This window comes from Bos indicus, chromosome 12 (genome assembly GCF_029378745.1).
Source record: "Bos indicus isolate NIAB-ARS_2022 breed Sahiwal x Tharparkar chromosome 12, NIAB-ARS_B.indTharparkar_mat_pri_1.0, whole genome shotgun sequence".
In the NCBI taxonomy this organism is placed as follows: domain Eukaryota; kingdom Metazoa; phylum Chordata; class Mammalia; order Artiodactyla; family Bovidae; genus Bos; species Bos indicus.
This window is the reverse complement of record NC_091771.1, coordinates 61,173,457-61,198,936: the sequence shown is the minus strand read 5'-3', so window position 1 is coordinate 61,198,936 and position 25,480 is coordinate 61,173,457.

Sequence of the window (25,480 nt, the reverse complement as noted above, 5' to 3'; positions counted from 1 at the left end):
TGTTGGCAAAGTAATGTCTCTGCTTTTCAATATGCTATCTAGGTTGGTCATAACTTTCCTTTCAAGGAGTAAGCGTCTTTTAATTTCATAGCTGTAATCACCATCTGAAGTGATTTTGGAGCCTCCCAAAATAAAGTGAGCCACTGTTTCCACTGTTTCCCCATCTATTTCCCATGAAGTGATGGGACCAGATGCCATGATCTTCGTTTTCTGAATGTTGAGCTTTAAGCCAACTTTTTCACTCTCCTCTTTCACCTTCATCAAGAGGCTTTTGAGTTCCTCTTCACTTTCTGCCATAAGGGTGGTGTCATCTGCATATCTGAGGTGATTGAGATTTCTCCTGGCAATCTTGATTCCAGCTTGTGCTTCTTCCAGCCCAGTATTTCTCATGATGTACTCTGTATATAAGTTAAATAAGCAGGGTGACAATATACAGCCTTGATGTACTCCTTTTCCTATTTGGAATCAGTCTGTTGTTTCATGTCCAGTTCTAAGTGTTGCTTCCTGATCTGCATACAGATTTCTCAAGAGGCAGGTCAGGTGGTCTGGTATTCCCATCTCTTGAAGAATTTTCCACAGTTTATTGTGATCCACACAGTCAAAGGCTTTGGCATAGTCAATAAAGCAGAAGTAGATGTTTTTCTGGAACTCTCTTGCTTTTTCAATGATCCAGCGGATGTTGGCAATTTGATCCCTGGTTCCTCTGCCTTTTCTAAAACTAGCATGAAATGTGGTAGTAAAACTTTGGAGGGATATGAAATAAAGTCACATAAGTAGTTGGAGAGAGGGCACTGAGACTAACAACTTCATGTTTTTCATATTTTGAGGTTTATGGATTTTGATCATATGCTGTGATAGGCAGAATAATGGCCCCCCAAAATTGCCTGCCTGTTAATCCCTGGAACATGTTCATGTGTCTCATGACAGAAGAAAAAGTAACAGATAAATTTAAGGCTCCTGTCAACTGACCTTAAAGTAGGTAGAATATTCTGGATTACCCTGATGGGTTCAGGGAAATAAAGAGTCTTTAAATGTGGACCAAAGGGGCAAAAAATAAAATAAGAGGAAGATGCGATTAGCAGACCATACCTGTCTTTGAAAACAGAAGGGGTCATGAATGGGGCCTCCTGTAACAGTCAGGAAAGGCAATAAAGTGAATTCACCCCTAGAGGTTTCAGATAGGAGTGAACTTATGCCAATACTTCTATTATAGAACAGTGAGGCCTAGTTCAGATTTCTGACTTTCAACTTTGTAATCATATATTTCTGTTGTTTTAAGACAGCAAGCTTATGCTAATTTGTTGTAGAATCCACAGGAAACAAACATATACTCCTCCATGTAGGTGATAACCATCAAATCCAATGTGTGGCTCAACATCTAAAGTTATGGTCAAATAAAACTTACATTTAAACATCTTGACCAAGTTGCTGTGTCTTTGTGTGGGTGTGTGTGGGTGTGTACACCGGGGGTGTGTTCTTGTGCACACATTATGTGGATCATTTGGGTTAAATAAATAAGGTGATTTATTTTGTAGCTATCTCAGTACCACAGCTAATGATTTTTGCTACAATGATAGATGTGGAAATGAAGAGGAACTTTTACAGTTATTACATGTTTAGATACAGAGTTGGTCTGTTTGAGTAAATTTTAAAGAGTCTTTACAAATTCTTTGGCAACTGGCTTGAACAATTTCATTGATGGAGACTCAGTGTAGAGACAAAGGATTACCATTTTCATTGAAATATGTTCAGTTCAGTTCAGTTCAGTTCAGTCACTCAGTCGTGTCCAACTCTTTGCGACTCCATGAATCGCACCACGCCAGGCCTCCCTGTCCATTACCAACTCCCGGAGTTCACTCAGACTCACGTCCATCGAGTCAGTGATGTCATCCAGCCATCTTATCCTCTGTCGTCCCCTTCTCCTCCTGCCCTCAATCCCTCCCAGCATCAGAGTCTTTTCCAATGAGTGAACTCTTCGCAGGAGGTGGCCAAAATACTGGAGTTTCAACTTTAGTATCAGTCCTTTCAAAGAAATCCCAGGGCTGATCTCCTTCAGAATGGACTGGTTGGATCTCCTTGCAGTCCAGGGGACTCTCAGGAGTCTTCTCCAACACCACAGTTCAAAAGCATCAATTCTTCGGTGCTCAGCTTTCTTCACAGTCCAACTCTCACATCCATACATGACCACTGGAAAAACCATAGACTTGACTAGATGGACCTTTGTTGGCAAAGTAATGTCTCTGCTGAAATATGTTAAGAACTGGATAATCTGGATTAATTGTAATTCAACGTCTTATTAAAATAGTCATGCTTTAAATGCACAAAAGGTCATAAACCCATATTAAATGGTCTGGTGGGACTCCACAGTTCATTGGCTTTCCTTGATGGAAAACAAAGTCTTAGGTGAAGATAACAAAGAATATGAGAAATTTTAAATGGAAGTAGAATCTCATTCAAACAATGAATATAATGGGTCTTTGTCCTTAAATTGAGTAAATATATCCTAGGGATATAGGGAAAAATAGGAAAAACATATTATGAGTTCAAATCATTATAATCATCATTGCATTCATACCCAGTCATGAAAATATCCAAGGTATGGGAAAACAAGTACTGGGTAACTGAAAGGTTAGCAGTTATGCAATTGAGAAAATGAAAGAAGTAGTCTAAGTACTAATTTCCTAATCTGTAAATGTAAGTATACTAGACTACCTGTAATATCTTTTAAAGTCTGTCACATTTGTAAATGGTGGTTGTTTAGAATCAAAAATACCCATGAGCCAGAATTATGTGAATCATTTCTAAAATGTCTCATATTAATAAATATAAAAGAGAAAAGTAATATTAAAGGATTTCTAAAACTGATTTGCTGTCACATTAGTTTTAATTAGGGAAAAGAAGTATGTTAAAATTCATGTGCAAAGTATCTGTTCTGATTTTCACTTTTTTTGAAGTGTTTTTAAAGTAGAAAATTACAATATAAATTAAGATTCATTTTCAAAGCATCCGCATTTGCCTTGTATTGTCTTTCATCTGAGGATCTAAGAGTATTTCACATCTTTTCATGATTTGCCAGAGGCTACAGTGAGTCCAGTCTCACTAGCTTCTGTGACACAGTCTGACCCTTTCCAGTGAACACCGTAACTTTACTACTGTGGGGCAAAACTCTTGACTTGTTTTTCTAAAAACAAAGCATTCATTTGCCCAGCAGTGACTATCCAACAGTTTCACTGTCCCAGTTGGATAGGAACATATCAAAAGAAAAAAAAAAAAAAAAAACAACTCTGTAACATGACTCCTAAAACCTCTAATAATTAAATGCACAATTAAATGGACAATTGTGATCCTATTTAATTCTTTTTCTTAGAGAGCTGATTATTTTCTGATAGTTCATCCTTTTTCATAATTATTATCACTTATTGATATTTTCAATATAATTTTGAAATATCCTTAAGCCTACTTTTGCTGCTCTCTAGCCTGAGATGCTTATTAAGACCACTGCATCCTTTCTACAGATAAAATTCTTGCAATGAGACAGGAAAAAAAATGAGATTCAACTTTTCTCTCATTTCTCCAAATGTATCCCCAAGAAAGCACAAAGACATATAATTTTCTTGTTACCCTCTATCTGGTTGCTCAATCTTCCTGTATCCATAGTTTAACATGTCTTTTGACAACTAAGAAACCATAGCAAGAATTCATGGCATATATTAACTATTTGATTCAGAAATTAATTTTACTCATAAAATATAGATAATATAATGTAATATACTATGGTACAATGTATTAGGACTACACCTGTGAATAAGATATGCTTCCTATTCATAAACAGTTGATACTACGAGGCAGGAAATGATGGAATAATGTTCTGATACATGTATATGGGATTCCTTGATAGCTCAGTTAGTAAAGAATCAGCCTGCAATGCAGGAGACCCCAGGTTGATCCCTGGGACAGGAAGATCTGTTGGAGAAGGGATAGGCTACCCACTCCAGTATTCTTAGGCTTTCCTTGTGGCTCAGCTGGTAAAGAATCCACCTGCAATGCAGGAGACCTGGGTTCGATCCCTGGGTTGGGAAGATGCCCTGGAGAAGGGAAAGGCTCCACTCCAGTATTCTGGCCTGGAGAATTCCATGGACTGTATAGTCCATGGGGTCACAAAGACTCAGACATGACTGAGTGACTTCACTTCACATACACACACACACACACACATATATATATATATACACATATATATGTATATAAATAATTATTATCCTATAAAAATGTTGGCAATTTACAAGAATGGAAAAATATTATTAGTTAGGGTAGTGAATATATAATCCAAGTCATTGTAAAAACAATTGCATAGGTTGGGAACCATGCCACTACTTATGAACTTGTATATTAATTATACCCATATTAAAGGAATTTAATTAGGAATTAGAATTGTTGATTCCTTTTATTCCTGTACTAAGAACTAGGGTAATCCAGTAAATCTGGATCTTAAAATGTGGCCTAATTTGTGTAACCGGATATCAATAATCTTTGCAAAATAAAAATTAAAAAGCACAAGTAGAGCTATTAACAATAATTTATGAAGCACTCTGTTAGATGCAAATATGAACCAGGAAGCCACAAAAGGAGGGAGTAAGAACTGATTATATGCTGAGGTTATGTAATGGAAAATTCTCCACAAAGTTGACACATGCCACTAAGCTTTGTAAAATTCTACACAAGTTGACACATGCCACTAAGCTTTGTTAAATTCTACATGAAAGACATTATGAAAATGTTTCCCTCTTAAATGTCAGGAAAGTCAATTATAAAGCAGGGAGAGGAGAGAATGAGCTGAGAAAATCAGAAGCTGAAAGGAACAGGCTTTAGTGAGAAGCTGAAAAGAAATCAAGGGCACAAGCTTAGTCATTTAAGAGGCTGATGTGAGACAGGTTTCAGTGTCCAGCTGAGAACTCCAGGTTCTTTGGAGCCGGTAACAGATCTCAGGATGAGAGCTTGGAGCAAGGTGGCTTAGTGAAAACTAGCTCAGGACAGCTTGCACAGCCACTGTGTCCCAGACAATAGCCACAGACACAATTGTCTACAATTGCCTTGTCAACTACATCAGTCTCCTTTCAGGGGGTGTTAGTTGTTGTTTGTTGCTAATTGTGTCCAATTCTTTGCAACCTCATGGATTATAGCCCAATAGGTTCTGTGCCCATGGGATTTTTCAGGCAAGAATACTGGAGTAGGTTAGCGTTTTCTTCTCCAGGTGATCTTCCCGGATCAGGGATTGAACCCATGTCTCCTGCATTGGCAGGCAGATTCTTTTAACAATTTAAAGAACAAGCTAAAGACAAAAACAATTTATCTTTAAACAACATGTGAACTAAGGGAAATCCAAATCTGTATATTTGAGAATAAAATAAAATAGTCTATATCTATTGTATAACGTGTAAATATATTTTTTCTGTATATATTCTAATCAACTTTCCATATGTTTATCAACTTTTAAAAAGGTTGCTGTTTGCTTTATTTCTCATCTCCACTCAGTATTCCACTTTATCCTAGCTCACCCTGTCAGGATGCTGTTAAACTGGAACCTGGGATTTAAAGCAGACTAACTCTCAAGTTCTTTACTCTATCTTTATCCCTATGTATTCCCAGAAAGAAAACTTGGAGCTACATATCTAAAAACATATCCTACTGTGGATTTATACTGTGGACAAATGCAGTACTACAGTTGACATTAAAGCTCTTTCTGTAAATGTACTTAGCCATGGCAGACATAAATCTGAGGTGGTTTACTAAATAAGCACATTTCTCACTCAGCATATAGGAACTCAGACGAATGTTAAAGACATTGACTATTTCTTCCATATAGAAATAGCCTAACTTCCTTTCCCCAAAGATAATAGGGCTGCATTTCTTGGAAACAGCTTTCTTTTCCATCCACATTATGGTATTTGCTTTTTGAAATATAACCCAACAAAGTGGGACCTGTTCTTCTGCAAAATATTATTCTTACTAAATCCTAACTGATTTAATTAAATAAAATTAGGTCATATTGCTTTTTACATATGGGAAAAATTAATTCTGATGCATTTGAAATCTCAAATGTATACTTATACTTTTTATATGTTTATGAATAAACTTACTAATATTATTAGCGAGGTGGCTGTGACGGCACACAAGCGTGGCCAAGAACTACCCCGCGCCCAAGGTCAGGGGCAGCGGCTGTGTTTTGCTGAAGCAGCTGTGAAGAGAGACCCCACGTCCAAGGTAATACAAACCCAGGTAAGACGTTAGGCACTGAGAGAGGGGATCAGGGGGTAGACAGACTGAAACTACAGTCACTGACAACTAGCCAATCTGATCACATGGACCACAGCCTTGTCTAACTCAATAAAATTAAACCTTGCCATATGGGGCTACCCAAGATGGACGGGTGAGGTCTGACAGAATGTGGTCCATTGGAGAAGGGAATGGCAAGCTACTTCAGTATTCTTGCCTTGAGAACCCCATGAACAGTATGAAAAGGCAAAAGATAGGACACTGAAAGATGAACTCCCCAGGTCAATAGGTGCTCAATACGCTACTGGAGATCAGTGGAGAAATTACTCCAGAAAGAATGAAGGGATGGAGCCAAATCAAAAACAACACCCAGTTGTGAATGTGACTGGTGATAGAAGCAAGGTCCGATGCTGTAAAGAGCAATATTGCATAGGAACTTGGAATGTCAGGCCCATGAATCAAGGCAAATTGGAAGTGGTCAAACAGGAGATGGCAAGAGTGATCATCAACATTCTAGGAATCAGTGAACTAAGATGAACTGGAATGGGTGAATTTAACTCAGATAACCATACTATCTACTACTGTGGGCAAGAGTCCCTTAGAAGAAATGGAGTAGCCATCATGGTTAACAAAAGAATCTGAAATGCAGTACTTGGATACAATCTCAAAAATGACAAAATGGTCTCTGTTCATTTCCAAGGCAAACCATTCAATATCATGGTAATTCAAGTCTATGCTCTGATGAGTAACGCCAGAGAAGCTGAAGTTGAACAGTTCTATGAAGACCTACAAGACAGTTTAAAACTAACATACGAGACAGCAAAAGAGACACTGATGTATAGAACAGTCTTATGGACTCTGTGGGAGAGGGAGAGGGTGGGGAGATTTGGGAGAATGGCATTGAAACATGTATAATATCATGTATGAAACGAGTCGCCAGTCCAGGTTCGATGCACGATACTGGATGCTTGAGGCTGGTGCACTGGGACGACCCAGAGGGAGGGTATGGGGAGGGAGCAGGTATACCTGCGGCGGATTTATTTCGATATTTGGCACAACTAATACAATATTGTAAACTTTAAAAATAAAATAAAATTAAAAAAAAATAAAAATAAAGGAAATAAATATTAAAAAAAAAAAAAAAACATAAAACTAACGCCCAAAAAAGATGTCCTTTTCATTATAGGGGACTGGAATGCAAAAGTAGGAAGTCAAGAAACACCTGGAGTAACAGGCAAATTTGGCCTTGGAGTACAGAATGAAGTAGGACAAAGGCTAATAGAGTTCTGCCAAGAGAATGCACTGGTCATAGAAAACACCCTTTTCCAACAGCACAACAGAAGACTCTACACATGGACATCACCAGATGGTTGACACCGAAATCAGATTGATTATATTCTTTGCAGCCAAAGATGGAGAAGCTCTATACAGTCAGCAAAAACAAGACTGGGAGCTGACTGTGGCTCCTATCATGAACTCCTTATTGCCCAATTCAGACTGAAATTGAAAAAAGTGGAGAAAACAACTAGGTCATTCAGGTATGAACTAAATCAAATCCCTTATGACTATACAGTAGAAGTGAGAAATAGATTTAAGGGACTAGATCTGATAGACAGAGTGCCTGATGAAGTATGGATGGAGGTTCATGACATTGTACAGGAGACAGGAATCGAGACCATCCCCAAGAATAAGAAATGAAAAAAAGCAAAATGGCTGTCTGAGGAGGCCTTACAAATACCTGTGAGAAGACAGGAAGTGAAAGCAAAGGAGAAAAGGAAAGATATTCTCATTGGAGTGCAGAGTTCCAAAGAATAGCAAAGAGAGATAAGAAAGCTTTCTTCAGCGATCAATGCAAAGAAATAGAGGAAAACAATAGAATGGGAAAGACTAGAGATCTATTCCGGAGAAGGCAATGGCAACCCACTCCAGTACTCTTGCCTGGAAAATCCCATGGACGGAGGAGCCTGGTAGGCTGCAGTCCATGGAGTTCCTAAGAGTCGGACACGACTGAGCAACATCACTTTCACTTTTCACTTTCATGCACTGGAGAAGGAAATGGCAACCCACTCCAGTGTTCTTTCCTGGAGAATCCCAGGGACTGGGGAGCTTGGTGGGCTGCAGTCTATAGGGTCGCACAGAGTCAGACACGACTAAAGTGACTTAGCAGCAGTAGCAGCAGAGATCTCTTCAAGAAAATTAGAGATACCAAGGGAACATTTCATGCAAAGATGGGCTCGACAAAGGACATAAATGGTAGGGGCCTAACAGAAGCACAAGATATTAAGAAGAGGTGGCAAGAATACACAGAAGAACTGTATAAAAAAGATCTTCATGATCCAAATAATCATGATGGTGTGATCACTCACCTAGAGCCAGACATCCTGGAATGTGGAGTCAAGTGAGCGTAGGAAGCATCAATACGAACAAAGCTAGTGGAGGTGATGGAATTCCAGTGGAGCTATTTCAAATCCTGAAAGAAGATGCTGTGAAAGTGTTGCACTCAACATGCCAGCAAATATGAAAAACTCAGAAGTGGCCACAGGACTGGAAAAGGTCAGTGTTCATTCCAATCCCCAAAAAAGGCAATGTTAAAGAATGCCCAACTGATCTCACAATTGCACTCATCTCACATGCTAGTAAAGTAATGCTTAAAATTCTCCAAGTCAGGCTTCAGCAATACGTGAACTGTGAACTTCCAGTTGTTCAAGCTGGTTTTAGAAAAGGCAGAGGAACCAGAGACTAAATTGCCAACATCCTCTGGATCATCAAAACAGCAAGAGAGTTTCAGAAAAACATCTGTTTCTGCTTTATTGACTGTGCCAAGGCCTTTGTTTGTGTGGATAACAGCAAACTGTGGAAAATTCTGAAAGAGATCGGAATACCAGACCACCTGACCTGCCTATTGAGAAATCTGTATGCACGTCAGGAAGCAACAGTTAGAACTGGACATGGAACAACAGACTGGTTCCAAATAGGAAAAGGAGTATGTCAAGGCTGTATATTGTCACTCTGCTTATTTAACTTCCAAATAGGAAAAGGAGTATGTCAAGGCTGTATATTGTCACTCTGCTTATTTAACTTCTATGCAGAGTATATCATGAGAAACGCTGAACTGGAAGAAACACAAGCTGGAATCAAGATTGCTGGGAGAAATATCAATAACCTCAGATATGCAGATGACACCACCCTTATGGCAGAAAGTGAAGAGGAACTAAAAAGCCTCTTGATGAAAGTCAAAGAGGAGAGGGAAAAAGTTGGCTTGAAGCTCAACATTCAGAAAACAAAGATCATGGCATCCGGTCCCATTACTTCATGGGAAATAGATAGGGAAACAGTGGAAACAGTGTCAGACTTTATTTTTCTAGGCTCCAAAATCACTGCAGATGTTGACTGCAGCCATGAAATTAAAAGACACTTACTCCTTGGATGGAAAGTTATGACCAACCTAGACAGCATATTAAAAAGCAGAGACATTACTTTGCCAAAAAAGTTCCGTCTAGTCAAGGCTATCGATTTTCCAGTGGTCATGTATGGATGTGTTGCTGCTGCTAAGTCGCTTCAGTCGTGCCTGACTCTGTGAGACCCCATAGACGGCAGCCCACAAGGCTCCACCGTCCCCGGGATTCTCCAGGCAAGAGTACTGGAGGGGGTTGGCATTGCCTTCTCTGATGTATGGACGTTAGAGTTGAACTAAAAAGAAAGCTGAGAGCCGAAGAATTGATGCTTTTGAACTGTGGTGTTGGAGAAGACCCTTGAGAGTCTCCTTGGACTGCAAGGAGATCCAACGACTCCGTCCTAAAGGAGATCAGTCCTGGGTGTTCATTGGAAGGACTGATGTTGAAGCTGAAGCTCCAATACTTTGGCTACCTGATGTGAAAAGCTGACTCATTGGAAAAGACCCTGTTGCTGGGAAAGATTGAGGGCAGGAGGAGAAGGGGGTGACAGAGGATGAGATGGTTGGATGGCATCATCGATTCGATGGACATGGGTTTGTGTGGACTCTGGGAGTTGGTGATGGACAGCGAGGCCTAGCGTCCTGCATTTCATGGGGTCTCAAAGATTCAGACACGACTGAGCAACTGAACTGAACTTACTTAAAAAGAATTTTATGCAGTTATTTGTGAAATATATTACCAGAAAGCAAATTTATCAATGAAAAGGATTAAATTTGCTACTAAATATTTAAAAAGTCCTTTATTTACTGTGTTTTTAAAAATAATATTCAGTTATGCATTATTTGTACATATCTGTTATTTACACATATTTATTACTCACATATATTTAATATCCATATACACACATACGTATGTTATGTATATATGTGTGTATATATATATATATATATATATATATATAACTATTTAGATCTTCTCTGTCATTGTCTAAATTCAATTAGATATGAGCACTAGTCTATATCTGATATGAGGATAATGAATGTTATCTTATTTATTGACAAATACACCATGAAACAAGCAAAATACTTCTGAGGAATAAAGTAAATCACCATGTTTACTTTTATTTTAGTTCTATAAAAGTAAATGTAGAAATATTCATCTAGCAGCTTTTCAGTTAGACCTAGTTCTTGACCTATCATTAAATTAACAGAAAATGTGTTAGCATTTAGATGTAACCTGAGTCTATCAGAAATGTTTTTATTTTTCTAGAAAAGGCCCAGGAGTATGCCTTCAGAGCAACTTCAAAACAAATGAGATATTCTACAATTTCATTGTATTTTTAATATTAATTTGACTTAATAATTGAAAACTTGATTATGAAATAAAATTAGATTATCAATTTAAAAAGCTATCCATTTTATCTTCTCCAGCATTGGGAGGCTCCCTACCCTTCATTGTTTCCCGGGACTAAATATCCATGGTCTTTCATGCACTGATGCAAGAACATATGACTTAGATGAGAAGTCATATATATTATCTTCAGTAAAAGTGTTAAACATTTCTCAAAGGATATGTGCGTGTGTGCTAAGTCACTTCAGTCATGTCTGACTCTTTGTGACCCTATGGATTGCAGCCTACCACGCTCCTCTGTCCATGGGATTTTCCAGGCAAGAATACTGGAGTGAGTTGCCATGCCCTCCTCCAGGGACCTTCCCAACCCAGGGATCGAACCCATGTCTCTTATGTTTCCTGAAATTGCAGGCAGGTTCTTTACTACTAGTGCCATCTGGAAAGCCCTCAAAGAACACACAAGTCATTAAAGAGGTGAAAATGTTTATCGGGACACACTTGCTTTATTTATTTTATACAATTAATATAATTTAGTATAAAGTCCTTTAACTTTGAGCTCTATTTATTCATATTTTAATGATGATAAAAGAGTACTTAGGAAAAGAAAGAAAAATATATGCTTAAGATTTAAATTTTCTGCTCAAGGCCTGGCCAGAACACTTAGCATCTTCAATGCCTACTCCAGATTACCCTTTATCATCTAAAATCATTGAGTTTACATAACCAATAGTCTGATTCTGGAATGTCTTACTGAATGAGACTAGTGTAGTCAAAGCCTCACAAAATTGGTAAGTGGAACTTGGGATACTAACTAAGGACATTTGGAAACCATAAAGTTGGAATGAAAACATTTATGAAATTTTGGGTTTTGATTACCCAGAATTCTCTAACACTAGTATGATTCAGTTGGAATTAATGGGACTCTTCCTTTCTCTCTTATAATGCTGTTTCTATCTTGCTTACAGAATCATTAGCTATCTCACCTGAGACACTTAATTCCTCCTTAACAATCACACCAACATTATTCCTGAAGACCCATTAGAAATAGAAATTGAGTTAGATATCAGTCTAATACAGAGAACTCATCATCAAGCAAAACTTTAAAAGTCCTTGCTATAAAAACCTCAGCCTTTTCATAATTTCCATGAGGAAGACTTGATCAGGGAAATAAATTTAGATCATTCACAACTTATAAATATGTTTTCACTTATTCACACTCCATTTTCCAAATTTTAGCTTAAGCAGAATTGCATCCAAATCTTTGCTACCATGGAAGAAACACTAAATGAAGTAACTACCAATATGAACATCACTACTAAAAAAATGAATGATTCAAAAGTGGCAGTTTCTATCCCTTATCCATTTATTTTGCCCCATTTGGGGCTGTTCTGATATCAGATTGTCTTCAGATTCTGGCAGTGCATTATTATCATCTTAATTAGATGGTGTCTCCAATATAGTAGCTGCCATTCTAGGTATGTTCTCTTTGCAGGAGAAAATCAAAATAGTCCCCTGGACTCTCTTTTGCAGCCATATAGCAAGTACCAAATGCTTTTTCAGCTAACAATAAAATAAGTTCAGTCTTTCCTAGATGTGTGGGAATATGCCTTCATTGTTTTGTCTCAGCGCCACAGCAACTCTCCTGACATGTGTTGTAATTTATTCAGAGGGACTAGAAGTCATGCTGGTCCACTAATGACGAAATGAGGTTTGTGGAACTGGCTGGACAGCAAGTATAAGCTACACAGGATGTCATTGTAAAACATCTTTGTTCTAGAGGATGATGTATACACCTTGGGAAATTTTGGGTTTTGCCATCTCCATCTCTTTTGGGTGTTAGTTCTAAAAGGTCTTGTAGGTTTTCATAGAACTGTTCAACTTCAGCTTCTTCAGCATTACTGATCAGGGCATAGACTTGGATTACCATGATATTGAATGATTTGCCTTGGAAATGAACAGAGATCATTCTTTCATTTTTGAGATTCCATCCAAGTGTGGCATTTCAGACTCTTTTGTTGACTATCATGGCTACTCCATTTCTTCTAAGGGTTTCCTGCCCACAGGAGTAGATATTATGGTCATCTGAGTTAAATTCACCCATTCCAGTCCATTTTAGTTCGCTGATTCCTAGAATGCCGACGTTCACTCTTGCCATCTCCTGTTTGACCACTTCCAATTTGCCTGGATTCATGGACCTAAAATTCCAGGTTCCTATGCAATATTGCTCTTTACAGCATCGGACCTTGCTTCTGTCACCAGTCACATCCACAGCTGGGTGTTGTTTTTGCTTTGGCTCCGTCCCTTCATTCTTTCTGGAGTTATTTCTCCACTGATCTCCAGTAGCATATTGGGCATCTATTGACCTGGGGAGTTCATCTTTCGGTGTCCTATCTTTTGCCTTTTCATACTGTTCATGGGGTTCTCAAGGCAAGAACACTGAAGTGGCTTGCCATTCCCTTCTCCAGTGGACACATTTTGTCAGAATTCTCCACCATGACCCGTCCACCTTGGGTGGTCCCACGTATCATGGCTTAATTTCACTGAGTTAGACAAGGCTGTGGTCCATGTGATCAGACTGACTTGTTTTCTGTGACTGTAGTTTCAGTCTGTCTGTCCTCTGATGCCCTCTCTCAGTGCCTACCATTTTACTTGGGTTTCTCTTACATTGAACATCTATTTCTGCTTTATTGACTATGCCAAAGCTTTTCATTGTGTGGATCACAATAAACTGTGGAAAATTCTGGAAGAGATGGGAATACCAGACCACCTGACATGCCTTGTGAGAAACCTGAATGCAGGTCAGGAAGCAACAGTTAGAACTGGACATGGAACAACAGACTGTTTCCAAATAGGAACAGGGGTACATCAAGGCTATATACTGTCACCCTGCTTATTTAACTTCTATGCAGAGTACATCACGAGAAATGCTGGGCTGGAAGAAGCACAAGCTGGAATCAAGATTGCCGGGAGAAATATCAATAACCTCAGACATGCAGATGACACCACCCTTATGGCAGATAGTGAAGAAGAACTAAAAAGCCTCTTGATCAAAGTGAAAGAGGAGAGTGAAAAAGTTGGCTTAAAGCTCAACATTCAGAAAACAAAGATCATGGCATCTGGTCCCATCACGTCATGGGAAATAGATGGCGAAACAGTGGAAACAGTGATGGATTTTGTTTTGGGTGGCTCCAAAATCACTGCAGATGGTGATTGCAGCCATGAAATTTAAAGACACTCCTTGGAAGGAAAGTTATGACCAACCTAGACAGCATAGATAACATAGATAGCAACCTAGACAACCTAAACAGTCATGACTGAGCGACTTCACTTTCACTTTTCATTTTCATGCATTAGAGAAGGGAATGGCAACCCACTCCAGTGTTCTTGCCTGGGGAATCCCAGGGATGGGGGAACCTGGTGGGCTGCCGTTTATGGGGTCTTACAGAGTCAGACACGACTGAAGCAACTTAGCAGCAGACAGCATATTAAAAAGCAGAGACATTACTTTGTCCACAAATTTCCATCTAGTCAAGGGTATGGTTTTTCCAGTAGCCATGTATGGATGGGAGAGTTGGACTATAAGGAAAGCTGAGCGCCGAAGAATTGATGCTTTTGAACTGTGGTGCTGGAGAAGACTCTTGAGAGTCCCTTGGACTGCAAGGAGATTCAACTAGTCCATTTTAAAGGAGATCAGTCCTGGGTGTTCATTGGAAGGACTGATGTTGAAGCTTAAACTCTAATAATTTGGCCACTTGATGTTAAGAGCTGACTCGTTTGAAAAGACCCTGATGCTGGGAAAGATTGGGGGCAGGAGGAGAAGAGGACGACAGAGGATGAGATGGTTGGATGGCATCACCAACTCAATGGAGATGAGTTTGGGTGAACTGTGGGAATTGGTGATGGGCAGGGAGGTCTGGCATGTTGCAGTTCATGGGGTTACAAAGAGTTGGACACGACTGAGCTACTGAACTGAGCTGAACATTTTCATCACCCACCTCAGTGGAGGGTCTAACTGTCTAGAGTATATTAGGCTTCCTTCACAAAAGGTAAGACAACCACATACACATTGTCTCCTCAAGACTAAGGAAATGCTTAATGGTCTCTGAGCTTTGTTGGCAACATATATTTCTATTTTGTGACTCCTGGCTTTATTTAACTTACTGTTCGCTATAGGACTTGATGAAGATGGAAATTTAGCTCAGAGAATAAAGTTTAGATTCTTTTTTTTAATAAAGGCAATATAGGCATGCTAAAGATGGATGTGGGCTTCCTAGGTGGCTCAACGGTAAAGAATTTGCCTACCAGTGCTGGAGACACAGGAGACATGGGCTTGATCCTGGGTTGGGAAGATCCCTGGAGTAGGAAATGGCAACCCACTCTAGTATTCTTGCCTGGAAAATTTTATGGACAGAGGAGCTTGACCAGCTGCCATCCATGGTGTCACAAAGAGTCAGATATGACTGAGAGAGCACACATGCAAAGATGGATGTGATTACTGATACTACATCAATCTTCACTCTTAAGGGGTTAATGTACTTATCATTTCTTGAAAGAGCAACAACAACAATAAAAAATGTTATGCTGTATGGGAGCCTATTGGTTGATGTGTCTGTAGTGGAAAACTGTAAGTAGGAAGAAGCCTGTCTATAGAGGTTTCAGAGGCAAATGTTTCATTTACTGCTGATTACTGGATATTGGCTCATTAGTATTCATTTCAACTAACTGTATGCAATAAATCCCTTGTATCCTGAATTCACATGACCCGGGGTTTGCCAGGCAGAAATACAAAAGAAAGACAAGAATGGGAGTAAGAGATATGAATTGGTGGCCACATATGGGGTGGTTAGTTTCTTGTAAAAGTAATGTTTGATGATCATGAGTCACTTATGGTTCCTAGAATTATAACAGGAAGAAAGGTAAGAGTTGGGATGACTTTCTATCTGCTTGGCCCTTCCCAGGTGGCACTAGTGGTAAAGGACCCGTGCGCCAATGCAGGAGACATAAGAGACGCAGTTTCGACCCCTGGGTCAGAAGGATCCCCGGAGAAGGGCACAGCAACTCACTTCAGTATTCCTGCCGGAGAATCCCATGGACAAGGAAGTGTGGCAGACTGCAGTCTATAGGGCTGCACAGAGTTGGACAAGACTGAGGTGATTTAGCAGGCATCTACCTACTACAGAGGACAGTGGGCTAGTTAGACATTTCCTCCTGCTGAGTTGTTACTGGGTGAGAAGCACAGAGTTTGGTTTTCTTGCTCTCCCTGAAATTCTAACAACTATATGATACAGAACATTAAGTTCACTACTACTCAAATTAACTGACAAAGTTGCCTGTTATTATACTTCCTGATTAATAGATTCACAAGTAGGTCATATTCCAGAAATGCAAGGATGGATTAGTGATATAGATCACAATACTGTATTTAATTGAAGCAGATAGAAGAAAAGCAAGCAAAGCAATATTAGTTAACAAATAGTTTCCTTAGAAGAGTAGATAAATACCCATCCAACATACAAAAATAAAAATAAGAGTCAGTTCCACGTTTGTCTAAAATCTATATACTTGGTATCTACAGCAAATATATATTGGAGATTAAAATGCCAAGGATATCAGGAGAGTTGGAAAAAAAGACAAATTAGCTTATAATCACAATTTATATTTAACTTCCTTCTGAAGTCACATTCATTGCAAAATGATCATCAGAAAGGTGAACGTAGGCCCTAAAATTGTAATAAATGTGGTAGAATAATGAACTGCTCTGAGGGCAGGCGGGAATTGGGGCTCTTACCCTTTTATTGGGTTTTTAATTCAGTTAGCTGTTTCTTGCTTTCTATTCTTCTAAGCCAGCACCAAGACTGATGATTTCCCTGTGCTCTTATGAACAGTTATCTGCAGTTGTTTAGTGTCAGCTGTCCAATCACCCACAGTAAGCTGTTTGTCTACATATTACTGGGAGGGGGAGGCCCTTCATCCTCCTGTACAGGACAGACTCATGGACACCAAATGTTCCGGTAAAGGTTCTATTCTGCATAGACTAATAAATGAAGTACAGGGCTGTTTCCCTTTTTGTCTTTCTCAAAGTTTGGAGACATGTCTTTCTTTCCAAATTTAGATCTACTTTTTCAAGGCAATTCAGTAAAGGAAAAATAACTTTTCCAATAAATACTTCTAGAAAGAACTGGATATCCATAAGGAAAATAAATGACCTTCAATTTAAATCTTGTACCTTATAAATAAAATAATTCCCATGGGTCACAGTTGAAGGAAAGGGAAAACTTATTTATTGAATGAAATGAAGATTACTGATATTGGAGGCCACTGATTAAGTGAGAGATAAGCAAGACGAAATTGGAATGACAGTAATCAGAGAGCAGATACTGTTCAAGGATCAAAATGGGAAGTATTCTAAGGGCAACGGAAATCTACACATGGCTTTTAAGCAGGAAAGTGACATACATAAGTTTGCCATTTTAAACCTTACTCCATATGCTTGTGAAAGTGCTTTACAGTGACTGCAAGGCAAAATTGGAAACAGGATGTCTAGGGAAGTTTATTTTGCAGTACTTCAGGAGATGTGTTGATTTTTTAGATGTAGGTGGCAAAAGAAATGGAAAGAGGCTGGTTGAATCAAGAGATATATTTTGAGTTAGAATTGACATTCTTAACATTGTGGTCTGTGAGAGCTAAGGATAATGGGAGAATGACTTCTGGTGTTATGGCATGATCAAATGAATGCATAGTTTTGGGTTTCTTTTGGTTTGGTTTATTTATTTATTCTGGAACAATGGAAGAAGAGCAAATTTGGATTAACATAAACACTTTATTTTGGATATGTTAGAGGATTGAGATAGAAATCAGAAAGGTAAGGAAAATAGGCCATAATGGAAAACATATCCTTGTAGTAAATATTGGATTGTAAAGAAATGGTTAACATATATAAAATATTTACTACTTTAGGCACATCTTCATTGACTTGGTTTATTTAGTTTATTTCCATTTATAAGTTAAAAAATTTTAAAGCATGATTGTATCAACTGACCTAGTGCTAGATCTTCATGTATCAACTATTAATTTCCATATTCACTTGGGCTGACCATCGAATTTCTGTTAGATTTAAAACTCCCAGAATGACCATTTTGAGAGTCAGTGCCACACTGTAATGGAGAAGGCAATGGCACCCCACTCCAGTACTCTTGCCTAGAAAATCCATGGACGGAGGAGCCTGGTAGGCTGCAGTCCATGGGGTCGCTGAGTCGGACACGACTTTCTCTTTTTACTCTCATGCATTGGAGAAGGAAATGGCAACCCACTCCAGTGTTCTTGCCTGGAGAATCCCAGGGAAGGCGGGGCCTGGTGGGCTGCCGTCTATGGGTTCGCACAGAGTCCGACACGACTGAAGCGACTTGACGGCAGCAGCAGCAGCAACCATACTGTAAATGCTTTTAGTTATGAGCCATGAACGAGGACAAAGTCAAGGTGTGATTTAGCAATTTTTATCCAAGTTTTCCTTATAGCATAAGCCATGATACTAGGTGAAGAAAATATACTAAATCATTCATTGACTACGCTTTTTTCATGTCTCATAAAAATATGTACTTATAACAAGACATTCATCTATGAGATATGTGTCATAACAGCTTTATGGGGAAGAAAGAAGGTTAGCTGGAAAACAAAGAATTTCTTCTAAGCTTACGTGACTACTGATTTTTGTTTTTATGGGTGCTATCTATTTTTACAGGTATTCCCTGTAATTGTGAAAATTGCACAATAACTCAATGATATTATCTGAAAATCTAAAAATATATATATCACCGAACTTTCATGACTTTGAAAGTTACATGGCTTAGTATATTTTGACTGATAAAGCATTTAAATCTCAGAAACAGTAAGCAGCTTATTCAATATGACAGAAAAAAAAAAAAATTCATGACAGAATAGGGACTCAGACCTAACTCAGAATTCTTACTCAAAATTACTTAGAATTTTTCCCTATTCATTTATATTTCATAATTAAAAATTAATAGTAATATTAAATTCCAAACTCTTTTCAGGAATTGGATAGAACTTTAAACTTCTTAATAGAAAATATTCTTGTAGTGAATGCTATTACTTAATGTCTGGAAGAAAACAATTAACTTGTTTTAATGCATAGTGATCTTCATGCATATATTTTGCTATTTTCCTAATCTCGATCTCTTTTCATATTAACATTTTTCTGCTTTCTTCATCAGATATTTTGGAATGTGTTTTATATACCAGTCACTATGCCACATGCTAGATTCTAAAAAGTTATTTTTTTCTAGTTTCATTATTATTTTTTATGTTTAATTTTATTTTTTAACTTTACAATATTGTATTGGTTTTGCCATATATGAATCCGCCACAGGTATACACGTGTTCCCCATCCTGAACCCTCCTCCTTCCTCCCTCCCTGTACCATCCCTCTGGGTCGTCCCAGTGCACTGAGTCGCCAGTCCAGGTTCGATGCACAATAAGTTATTTTTTAAAATCAGTTTGTTAAATGCATTTCAAGCTCACTTTAAATCAGTCATATATCAAATAATGTTTATCTGGTGTATTCTAGTTTTTGTAATTATATGCCATATACCTGTTATCCATTTTTTAAGATATATGTAAGCAGTAACAATATGTGATGAAGTAATTAAAGAAGCTAACAAGCTATTAAATATTATTAAAATATTTTGAGGATTAAAAAAATTCCTGGAATGTGGTTATCACTAAAATAATTCATTGAAGTTGGATTATAATGCATGAAATTTCCATTTAAGTCAATAGAGAGCTGGGCGACAGATTTTATTTAATTCCTTCTGTTTATTAGCATATTGTCAAACTTTCCAAAGCTGAAAAAAATACTGTATTATAATACAGTTTTACTGATATTCTAATTCATATTATTTTAATCTAATTACATAAGACTCCTATTAGGGATGGAAGAGGTAATATTGACTATAAATAAACAAGAACAGAAAAAAGATAATTTAGTTCTCCTAGTCCTTTTAATTAGTAATTTTAAAAATGCTAGTATATATGTGTTGTGCTGTGCTTATTCACTCAGTCATGTTTGACTCTTTGTGATCCTATGGACTGTAGCCCACCAGGCTCCCCTGTCCATGGGGATTCTTCAGGCAAGAATATTGGAGTAGGTTGCTATGCTATCCTCCAAGGGATCTTCCCAACCCAGGGATTGAACCCAGGTCTGCCACACTGCAGGCGGATTTACTGTCTGAGCCACCATGGAAGCCCAAGAATACTGGACTGGGTAGCCCGTCCCTTCTCCAGGGTATCTTCCCAACCCAGGAATCAAACAGGGGTCTCCCGCATTGCAAATGGATTCTTTGTCAGCTGAGCTACCAGGGAAGCTCACAAGTACATATAGGTAATCTTAAATTCTAACACATATTTGGAAGAATTGATTATAATGATTGATATATAGATTCCAGGTGATTTGTATACAGAGCTCAGAAGTTTAGGCTTTCTCGTTGTGCATAGAGGTGGTAGTCAGGGATAGCTTCATAGATGTGGGATCAATCCCATAGCACAGAACTCTGTGCAGAGTCCCCACAATGGGAACTTAATACTGTGGACACTGGCAATTCTGAATAACTTCTATCCTTGAATTTGTGCTTTGCAAGTGAAGTCTGATGGAAGATGTTAACATGCGCCAATAGCCTTGCTAGCATACTAATCCATTTCTAGCTCCTCTGGGTCTCTTCTGATGGGTTCAGGTTGCACCTACCCTCAGAGCCTCCCTTGTCCCTCCCTTCACCTGCCCCATCACCATTCTTTCCTGCACCTTGGTGAACCATGAGTTGAAGGGGAAAGAGGCATAGGAGGAAGACAGTAGCAGGTAGGCTCATGTTCTGTGATCCATGGGACATGTCTGTGAACCCAGGAAGGGGTGGAAAGGGCCAGGGACACTTTGGGACATTCCAGCACCTGTCCTAACCCAGGCTGGCACTGCCAAAGGCTTTGGCAGTGAATGTGGGGGAGTAAGTTTCTCACCTTTCTCTTTAGGGTCACTGATGCACCAGAGTTTGAGAGTGACTAATGTGCCCCAGCGGAGAAGGCAATGGCAACCCACTCTAGTACTCTTGCCTGGAAAATCCCATGGACGGAGGAGCCTGGTAGGCTGCAGTCCATGGGGTCGTGAAGAGTCAGAAACGACTGAGCAACTTCATTTTCCCTTTTCACTTTCATGCATTGGAGAAGGAAATGGCAACCCACTCCAGTGTTCTTGCCTGGAGAATCCCAGGGACGGCGGAGCCTGTTGGACTCCCATCTATGGGGTCGCACAGAGTAGGACATGACCTAAGTGACTTAGCAGCAGCAGCAGCAATGTACCCCAGAGAGTGCATAAGCAGAATTACAGGGTAGGGTCATGGTGTGCTTGTGAAGGGTCTGCATTTACCCAACAAGTGTCCTCATATGGAGAAGTGAATGCTGTTAAATAATAAATTAAATAAATCAAAATTACAAGTCATAAGAGAGACTGAGAAAGAGAGAAAAATGTAATGGAACTTTTTCCTTTTTTTTTTTTTTAAATGAAGGTTCCCACATTTTCATTTTATACTGAGTCCTGAATTTTATGTAGCTGGCACTGGTAGTAATAAAATTGTTCTCAAGAAATTACAACTCTTAAAATACAAGAACCTCTAACATTGTATGTGACCTTTTGTGAATTTTTAATGATTTTAATATATTGTCTATTTAACAATTCATATTATTCCTGTAAGTTAGGTTGCTTAAATGTTACTGTTCCTTGTACTGTGAACTTGGGGAGGCAGAGTGCATGCCTATTTTGATTGACTCTATTTTTTGTGAAAAAGTGGATATGTGTGTTGAAGGAGTGAATGAATGAATCAACAAATATCTCCCAATATCAATCATAAAAAATAAATGTTATAAAATAAATACATTACCCAAGTTCTTTCATGTTGTAATAATGATAATTGAGATTAAGAGTTATGATGACTCCAAAACTTCTTTATAACTCTACACTTTGCTGCTTCATATTTAGCTTTTAAAAATTTGGAGAGCAACAATGTTACTTTTCTTCCCAACTCTAATTGCCCTGCCTTTGAGGTTCATTGATGTTCCAAATAGGAAAAGGAGTACGTCAAGGCTGTATATTGTCACCCTGCTTATTTAACTTTTATGCAGAGTACATCATGAGAAACGCTGGGCTGGAAGAAGCACAAGCTGGAATCAAGATTGCTGGGAGAAATCTCAATAAACTCAGATATGCAGATGACACCACCCTTATGGCAGAAAGTGAAGAGGAACTAAAAAGCCTCTTGATGAAAGTGAAAGAGGAGAGTGAAAAAGTTGGCTTAAAGCTCAACATTCAGAAAACTAAGATCATGGCATCTGGTCCCATCACTTCATGGGAAATAGATGGGGAAACAGTGGAAATAGTGTCAGACTTTATTTTTTGGGGCTCCAAAATCACTGCAGATGGTGATTGCAGCTATGAAATTAAAAGATGCTTACTCCTTGGAAGGAAAGTTATGACCAACCCAGATAGCATATTCAAAAGCAGAGATGTTACTTTGCCAACAAAATTCCGTCTAGTCAAGGCTATGATTTTTACAGTGGTCATGTATGGATGTGAGAGTTGGACTGTGAAGAAAGCTGAGCATCAAAGAACTGATGCTTATGAACTGTGGTGTTGGAGAAGACTCTTGAGAGTCCCTTGGACTGCAAGGAGATCCAACCAGTCCATTCTGAAGGAGATTCGTCCTGGGATTTCTTTGAAAGGAATGATGCTGAAGCTGAAACTCCAGTACTTTGGCCACATCATGCGAAGAGTTGATTCATTGGAAAAGACTCTGATGCTGGGAGGGATGGGAGCAGGAGGAGAAGGGGATGACAGAGGATGAGATGGTTGGATGGCATCACCGACTTGATGGATGTGAGTTTGAGTGAACTCTGGGAGTTGGTGATGGACAGGGAGATCTGGTGTATTGGGATTCTTGGGGTTGCAGAGAGTCGGACATGACTGAGAGACTGAACTGAACTGATGTTCCAAAGATGTGAATGATTTTAAAACCTGATTTAGAGAGGCAAGTAAGGAGCAGCATCATGCCCATATAAAGAAGAGAAAAATAGCAGAATCATAGATGGAAGAAAATCCAAAATGAAACCAAATCAGACAAAGACAGATAATCTTCCATTTTTTTGTAGCTATGTAGGTACAGCGATAAATCTTATAAATCTTACCTAAAATTTGCTATTTATTTGTTCATTGTTCCCTGCAAATAAAAAACAAATACCTTAAAGCCATATGAATTCCTCATGCTGTTTCTAAAAGTTGGTTCATGTACTGAGGGAGCATATCTGTATTCAAAACTAATAGATCGTGCTTCTTCTTTCTTTACTCTGTTTTCCTCCGACGGGTACAAAATCTTCCAAATGATTGTGCCAACTCTGATCTGAATCTTTTATTCCCCTCCTTATCCTTTCTCAAAGCAGCCACTGAGACATCTATGTGTGTCTTCTTTATTGTGACTGATTCTTCTGATGTTCAAGGTTTTTACCCCATGCTTTACTCCTATCCGGGCTCTCCCTTCTCTTATGTTCTCTCTTAAGCTAACCCTGTTCCTCTTGAATTTATACCTTTTTTTATTGTGAGTAAAATGGATGGTGGCATGAAATCATTAGAAAATAAAAAACAGCAAGTTATACAGAATTATCCCATTAATGTTGCACAGAATATTTGAATCAGAGCTTTAAATAAAGTTGACTATGATGTACAGTAGAGGTAGAATAAGAGTTTGAATAAAAAGAAATGCCAAATTGGAAGCACTCAGAACTGCTTTGATAGAGGCACTCAGAGCTTAGTGGTGGTCATGGTGGTTTAGTTGCTATGTTGTGCTTGACTCTTGTGACCCCTTAGCGGGGAGCTCACCAGGCTCCTCTGTCCATGGGATTTCCTAGGCAAGAATACTGGAGTAGGTTGCCATTTCCTTCTCCTCCAGTAGATCTTCCAAACCCAGAGATCTAACCCAGGTCTCCTGCACTGAAGGCAGATTTTTTACCAACAGAGCCTCCAGGGAAGCCCACACAGCTTAACGGGGCCTCATTCTTTTTCATATGGCATAAAGATCAGAAAAGCCATCTCACACTTAACTTTAAATCTAGAAATATTCTTAAAGTGAATATTGTGGGCTGCCAGTAAAAAAGATGAATGAGAATTAGCATTCAACTTCAAAGGTTAGAATGGCAGATAGGTAATTAGTTCTTTCCAACTTTCAAATTTATCTGCGTTATACAGAATAAGTAAGAAGTGATTCACAATTATGACTTTCTAAATTTTGACACTGAAAGAATTATTTTTAATAGCTTCACCATGTAGTGTATTGGAACCACTTTCATGGAAGTCTGAGAGAAGAATAAAAATCACCTAACAAAAAAGGAAATGACTGGTAAAATAGCTTCAACTTCATAGGGATGGCCAGGGTTGAACCAGTGATTCATTATTAGTATTATCCAGTCTTCTACCAGAAGTGGGGAGTGCTCGTTAGGGTGGGACAGATTTTAATACTTGAATTCCAAGAAAGTCAGTCAGACAATAAGTAATAATGGAAGTCAAATGGCAGTGTCCTGAATTTAGATAATTGAGTTATAGCTGTATTTTAGCCAATAACTGACAATAGTAGCAATATATGTAGTGGTTCATTATCAGTTTTAGACAAAATTATTCATTCTTTCCTCTTTTTTTGACAGTACCATTTGATTTTCAATTATTAAATTATCTATTCACATTGTGAACAGCCTTAGTGGGACTGTCATTAGAGCTGATCTGCCCACTCTTGTAGGGTAACAGAGGCTGCCTAATTTTTTTCACAAATACTTCAAAACATACAAATTTATAAGGAGAGTCAGAAAACCATTCAAAACTTATGCCAGCATCATAGGTTGGAGGAAGACAGTAAATCGAAGATTATTTTGCTTGTAACTAGGAAAGTAAATATCTGAATTCAGAAGAGCCAACTACCAAGCCTATGCCTAGTCTAAGATCAAGTGGAGACTGTGCAGAAAAAGAGAAAATAGCAAAGGTTTAGACATTGCAATGAGAGGATCTCCTGAATGGAGAAATATTGGAAATATATGTGAGGACACTGGTTGTTAGCGGATTGAAAAGAAGAGGTTTTAAAGCAGATTGTTTGGCGGGGGGCGGGGGGGGAGGGCGGTTGGCGCGGGGAGAAGCAGGCAGAAGCAGGGTGACTGACCTGCAAATGCATGGTTAAGAAGGAGAGGAATGTGACGTGGAACAGAGATACAATCATTAGAGGTTCGACTACAAGGAAGAAAGCATTTACTCAAAAATACCTTTTTCATAGAATGGAAAGATATATCTGAAAAGAGTAAGTATACTTCTGCAAAGATAAGTACATAACTTTCCTGTTGTATTAATGTGATGAATTAGTAAGATTCTCTCT